This window comes from Aythya marila (genome assembly GCF_965140915.1).
Source record: "Aythya marila genome assembly, chromosome: 2".
Taxonomy (NCBI): Eukaryota; Metazoa; Chordata; class Aves; order Anseriformes; family Anatidae; genus Aythya; species Aythya marila.
In genome coordinates, this window is record NC_139043.1 from 42,914,934 (window position 1) to 42,922,525 (window position 7,592).

A 7,592-nucleotide genomic window follows, 5' to 3' on the forward strand; every position below is an offset into this window, starting at 1 on the left:
TTGAACATCATTCCTGTGGGATCTAATCCCACATTTTTCACTCAGGCATCATTTCTTCCTTTTTAACAATTGTGCTGCACCACCCAGAAACCTACTGGGTGTTCTTTTCCTCAAGTAGAGCAGTTTCTATCCAGTGCCACTCTCAAATGAAACACATAGCGTAACCCGGTCTCCCCTAAACTTCCCACCCATGATCTGCTTATTTTCTAGTTAATCTTGTTGACATGAGGAAGAGTTGCTTGGCCACCATTAACTCCATTTTTAGTGCAGAAGAGGAGGCAGAAGCAGAACAGACAGAGCTCATCATTTAATACCAAGGCACAGCAATCATTAGCTGGAAAAAAGCAAGAACAAAGTTGTTCATTTGAGGAACATAAAACAATGAAGAAATCACAGTCCTTTTAAACTTCCCTCTCTCTTTCTCTTGCTTGGCAGACATGCACATCCACCCAACAGAATTAAAATCGCATATACCCATTCACAGGTGCAGATGTGGCCATTGGTATAGCTACACACCTGCATGTCATCCTGTTCACAGCCCCTCACTCACCTGAGCCTTAGCAGTGAAACGAACCGCTAAGAAAAGCCATCAGGAGAAGTGGAGGTCTGGTCCAGTGCTGCCTTTCTCAGTTTGTGCTGCGAGGTCCCGCTGTGAGCAGTTGTCTTGCTAACAAGCATCTTGGCCGTCTGGCTTGCTTGCTGTAGAGGTGAGCGTCCAAAAGGCCTAGAAAGTTACCACTCCTTAAAAAAAATTTGTTTCATTTTTGTAGCATCTCTTCCCTGTTTCTCAGTCGTGTCTCTTAGGTATTACGTCCTATGTATGCCTCCAAATGAGCAAATAAATATTTGTTAAAGTAACACACAGAGGCCCCAGTCTCCACTGGGCACTGTGCTAACAGAGAAAAAAGACACACTCTGCAAAGCTTATGAGGTGAAGGAAAAATGATCCTCTTAATCCATTAAGTGATTTATATTTCTGTTGGACCCTCAGACACAGCTGAATGCAGCAGGCTTCAGCATTACTGGTTACTTTTCACAGCAATAGTTGGCTGTAGCACAGAGTTCATGGACTGCTTTCCAAAATCCATTTCCCTTTTCACATATTGATTCTACTACGAGGGCTTTGGGATGTAAACAGCTGTTTGCAAATGACAGTTGTTGGAGAATATCCAATTCCTTTTTCTTCCCAGAAAAGAAAAGGAAAAAAAATAAAAGTTCAGAAGGAACTTGTGGGTAACATATCCTGCTGTTGAGAAAGAGTTACCCAGTCATTCCAGCTGGTGGAATTGCTGCCACCAAAATCATCTTGAGGTGCATGATGCAGGCTTGCATACTGTGGTAGAGCTTGGATGAGAAATTTCTTTAGAATAAAAGAAAAGAATAAAAGGTGGAGGCCATAATGACCTTTAAATAGTGCTAAAGCCCAGAACTTTCTCTGAATATTGATGAAAGTTATCTATAGTGACATTAGCTGCTCGTGATAGAGTTGTTTCTACTATGTATGACAACTGAATTTCCCTTGTAGAAGAGGGCATCACCTAAACATAAACTGAACAGCAGTCTTTAAGGACTTCTTCAGTGAGCTAGCCATAAAACTGTCCCTTCTTATGTCTTGTGCATTGTTGGAGTTGGAGATGTTTCCTGCAACTCACATTTTCTCCTTGCTTTCCATTTGTACTTGACTCTCCTGGTGCTCACTGCAAACTGGTGACAGCGTCTGCACTCCTAATGAGGAACCTGCCCTCTGCAAGGACCATGAGATGCCACTGGACAAGAAAGAATTCTTCCCACATCAAGGATTTCCCTGGGTTTCAGCATTAATCCTTCAAATTTGCCACTTTTAGCTGCATGAAACGTGCTTATTACTGTAATACGCTGCAGCTCTTGTAGCCAGCCCCTCTTGACAGAAAATACAAGAGAACAAGACTTCCTCGTACCCTCTCTACCAAAAAATCCTAAAAGGTGTCAGAAACTTCCTACGGCTGTGATGACCCAGGATAATGGAACTGCAAACCAAAACCTCTGCTCTGCAGCTAAATTCTGGTTTATTTTATTGTAACTTCCTCCTCCTCCCAATCCACTTCCAGCTCATTTATCTGTCCCACCCGCACGTAGCATCCTGTCTGGCATGTAGAGAGTGAGCTTTTTGAGGTGATTTCCATCATTTGCTTATACAGTACCTAGGAGACACTTTCAAAAGTACCCAAGGCATGAATGCCAAGCTATAACCACACTGGATTCTCTGCTGGGATGGTTATTTCTTCCCAAAACACATTATTTTTTATTAGGCTTGGAAAGAATTATCATAAAGAAATAGGGATTTCAGCATCAAAGCACACTGTGGTAGTGGAGACTGTTTACCTGAGAGAAGCTGTTTGTTGGCTGGGCAGGAGTATTAAAGGCTGTTGCTAAATGGACAAAAAGGAGTATAAAATAGGCAAACTTCCTAAAAAAGAAGAGGCAGGAAATGATCTTTCCTAACTTTCCAAGCTAGTGAGGGTCTGCCCCATTTTGCTTCACCTTGGAGGCAGCTACAGTTTAGGAAGGCTGAGATAGGCTGAGCGTGAGCTGTCCAGGTGAGTGAATTAGCAAATAATTTTGATTAATTCTACACTCAGATAAAATGGAAAGGACTGAAGCAGGATGGATGGCTGAGGTGCACGCAGACAGTGAGGGAAGGAGGAAACTTGAATGTCAGATAGCAGGGCATCAACACACAGCCCAGAAAATTGTTTCTTTCCCAGTGTGGCACAGAAAAGCATTCACTTTATCAGTAAGAAGGCTCAGAAACATGGGATGATAAATTTTATAGCAGGATTACTTTTCCTGGTAGTGATATCTACAATGATCCAATATAAATTATTTACAAAATAAAGCCCCAGTCCCTTTCCTCCTTCAGCAGCTCTGCCTGCCTCCCCTAAGCACAGGCAGCAAGACATTTAATCAGCACAGTTTTACCTGGCTGTGGTTATCAGTAGCAATGCAGTGAGAAAGAATGCTGTGGCTAAAAGTGTTTCAGGCTTTTTTTCTCTTTACTTTCTTGGTATCATTCATATTTTAGGCTGTTGGTTTTCTTTTTCCAAGAAAGACTACGTAGGGGTAACTTGTTTAAGGTAATAAAAACATATATATATGTATAAAGAATAAATAAACTAAATTATTAAAGAGGGCAAGGTAGAATTACACCCTAAAAATAAATAAATAAATTATGCACCCTTAAAGAGATCCTCACTTGTTGTGGTATGCTTGTTTGCAGACTAGGGTAATGCCCAGCAGCAAGAAAGATTGCTGCTTTTGGTATTCTACAAAGGTCTTCCTGATTTTGCTCATTTATAAAAGTCCTGTCAAAAAATTCCTTGTGCTGTGGATATCAGTGCATACGCATCTGTATACACACACCCATCCTTAATTTCTCTAAACCATATGCCAGGCCTTCAACCATTTTCATCATGAGAAGTGTGCTTTCTGCCATATCCATTGCAGCACTGTAAAAAGTCCTTCAGAAATCTTTCCTCTGGGCCCTGGCGAAGTGGCACAGCCTCTGTGGCTGTGTGGTGAGGTGTGGATGTGAGAGGGAAGGTGTAACTGGGGACCGAGCCAAGTCTGAAATGCTGGTCTCAGCTACGGAACCATCTGGGCCTGATCTACCCCAAATTTTAGAAAACTATTGTGCTGGAAAACAGGATTGCTGCGACAAATGTCATCAGCTCCTCCTAACAATCAGCAAGGTCTCTTCCTTCAGTACTTGAACGAAAAGGCAAACTGAACAGCCTGCTTCTGTCTTGCTGTGACACTTTTAGCAATAAAAGCTGCCTGGTAGCGAGACACATGAACAGCACTTTCCTGTACGTTTGATCCACCTCTGTTCCTGCCAGTGCGAATTTGAGCTTTGCTGCCCTGGTTTGTAATGGCTGCAGGTGCCACGCAGCACAACAGACGCAGCAGGGAGATGTGGTCTGTGGGGAATAAAACGTATCTGAATTCAAGTCGCTAGATATGAAAAACGACCTCTGTACAGAGGTAAGAGAAAGACATAAGTATTACTGTAATCCCACCTTCTTCTTTAGTAGGGGAATTTCATGGTAATGGGCAACAAAAAAGCACCTTTGCCTTCGCCCTTAGCTTTACTTAAGAAGCCTCTGAACTTTCTTTCCTCACCACAGGCTTCAGTATTCCTTTTGTCTGCACAGGGGCACCCTACAGCAACATCTCCACTTCCCACCAAATGCAGACCTATGTAAAATACTCGGTGTGCCCATAGGTATTGGGCACTGTCCCGGCAAGTGCAGACCTCCAGGAACAGCTGAGGCTGTGTGCAGAGGGCCGGGCTGAAAGAGGCCCGGCTCCACCCGTGGCAGCTGGCTGCTCTAGTAAAACTCCCCGGGGCTCGTGAAATAACTGACATGAAAGTGATGTTTGGCCCGAGAAACGGAACTCATTTTTCAATTGACATTAAAGAGGAAATCATTTTAGTGTTAGTTGATACTGCACAGGCGCATTTTCAGTAATTAAGGCTCAGAAAAAGCAATGGAAAGACCTACGAGGTGTGTTAAGAATGAAGCCAGAAGCAACAAGTGAGAGGTGCCAGCTGAAAGAGTCCCTACACTGGCTGCTACATGTAATGGGAAATCTCGAGGAACTGCAGAGGGAAGGAGTAAACGGCAGCCCAGGAGAATCAAGCATGGAGGAGCCTCATTTGCATCTTTGAGTATGGTGCAAGGACCCAGCAAATACAATTGTAATTTCAGAAGTGTGTTATGTGTGGAAGTACATATAAAAGCTATCCTTATGGCTTTGAGGTGCTGAGGAAGAAATTTTGCTCTATATCTCCTCTGGCCTCAGCCTGAAACACTTCTGATCCTATCCCTTCCTTCCCTGTCAGCTAAGAGGGCGTTCATATGCAGAGATTTATTTTTACTATTTTCTAATTCTGTACTCTTTCATGGTATTAGATTTCAATTCTACATCCAGTTATAACATTTGGAGGTTTTCTAGAGATTTTTTTGCATCTTCCTTCTTCTAAATTATAATTCACAAGGATATTAGAGATACCATCCACTATGCACAAAATCAGATGACATTCCTACATTTTTGCAACAGAAAGCCACAAAAAGTGGTGTCAGCTTGGACCATAGGATATGTATATTTTTAATAAGGAATGCCCAAAACACCTGAAGGTAGAAGGTTTTGTTGTTGTTTTGTTTGTTTGTTTTTCTATGTATCTCTGCCCTTCAGGACCCAAGTGAAATTTCAGTAGATCCCCTCTGCTAGCCCCCAGGCAGAGGTGGAGATCTGAACTAGCAAGACGGATATTATCATATCCCCAGGTGTACATGCTTTGCTGTTTATTGCCTAAATACTTTCCAGATTAACAGAAGCCACCTGCCTCTACTTTCCATGCTCCAAGTTTGTGCCACAATCTTTGAGCAGGGAGTTTATTGTTGAATGAGGATGTGCAGCAACACCCCAGCAAAAAAAAGATCGTGCTGTAAGTGCGTGCCACAACACTCCTTTGCTAACCTGCAAAGAAATCACTGAAGCTAAATTCCCTTTCCCTCCTTCCAAAATTCCCATTTACTATCAGCTGGCTTCCTCAGCCAGACTTCACTTCAGGTGGTTTTCATAAACAAACCATCCTCAAATGACTTTTCCAAGGTTTTACGAGGAGATGAACCAGCTACCTTGTTAATTTCCAGTTCTATGTTCTGGTTTCTTACAGCCACTACAAGCTCAGTGCCCCTCCCACCATAGCAAAAAGACAATGCTCCTGAGAACTACAAAGAAGACACAAGCATGTTCAAAGTTTTGTAATGTGCTTGTTTATCTGGTAAGATTTGATTTTATAAATGCTTTCTATTTTGCTGCTGTAACTCTTCATATCAGAAGACACTGCTCTCTTACTTACTCTTGACAGATTCTGTATAAATTTATGGTTCTGCATCAATAATAAGAGTCATTAATCATAATAACAATACACATCACAGGGTCTCCCAGGCATTCACCACTGAACTTGTTGAACTGTCCTACAAATGAACACCCCACTGTCAGTAATTATTTCTGGGCTGAGACAGAAAACAATGAGCTTGGTTAGAAAAACTGCCGAAAAACAAAATATTCTCCCAGTGAACTTTAATGATGGTGCTGGTGAGCAGGGAGAATCACAGATACAAGAGAGCAATTAAGGGGAAATGCAGTTTTTGGAAAATGGTTTCATTTCTGTAGAAAAAGAAAAATTGTTTTTTCAACAACTCCTAGTCAGTCAAAACTATAGGCAAAGTTTTGTTTGTTTGTTTTGTTAAAAATGTACAAAGATTGTTCTCAAAGGTAATCATTGTTTTTGTCCAGCTTCATTTCTTCCAACAACTACATTAGCCAATAAGCACAACATCCTTCTATTCACAGTTTATTTACATAAAAGAAAGAAATAGCGGGAGAAAAGCAATCTAACAGATTAGAGCAATGGGCAATAAATCCAATTCCATTCCCAGTAAAGTCAATAAGAATTTTTCTGCTGAATTCATTGGCTACAAGGAGAAGCCTGTGATTCAGACATCATAATATAAGCCATGAGAAGCAAAGGAACATGAGTAAGAAGCGAGAATAACAGTAATAAGGCAATAGTAGAAATAAATCTTACATCTTAGGGTTTTTTTTGTTTGTTTGTTTGTTTTGAGAATACATTTTGACAGTGCTAACTATTGGAGGGCAAGCAATAAAAAAAAAATAAATTTAATTTGCTGGCTATAAAGATGGTTTAACCGCAACTTAAGTCCTAAAATCTTATCCAAGACTACACTCTCTTTCTCGAGAAGAACTGCCATTGGATTAGGATGTTATCTCAACAAGGATGGGATTATTGTTTAGTTATATCACGTCTTCCCTGCTGCCTTTCCATCTGCTTTACTGAGGGGGGTTCCTGGCTCTCAGAAAGGTGGATGGAGCCTTGTGAGAGCCTGAGTGAGAAAGGAGGGAAGTGGGAGGCAGCTGCTCAATGGTCAAAGGGTAAAGAGAACATGGGGAAAGAAAAGGAAGGAAAAGCAAGTGTAGGTGGCACATGTGCCTCAGCTGCAGAATCTAATTATCAGCTCGTACATGGGCACATATTTGATCTTGTTCACCTATATGCTTGCATTCTCTGCTTTCCAGAGTATTTTCTTTGTGACACACAGAACCATTGACAAACTTCACAGCCTTTTCTGAAGCATTCCAAATAATCATTTTATTGATGTCAGATTCCTGACTCATTTCAGGAATATTTGAAATGAATCTGAATATAAGAAAGCTGAAATAAGTCAAGCTACCTTTAAAAGCGTGTAAACAATATATAATGTTACCACCCTCACTGATAAAGATTTCAACTTTTTCTTTGTTTCTCTGCAGCACTCTCTGTTTTTGCTGCTTTTACTTCTGCCATGGAAACCTTAACCATGTTATCCCTGATTCTTAGTCCTCGGTATAACTGTAAATACACAGATATAAGCATATAATAATTTTATGAATTCTGTATTTTCTATTATATATTGGGAAGAAATTTTCCCAAATGACCCAGTTTTACATAACCTGGTGCAGAATTAGTCCTTATTCTTCTTGGG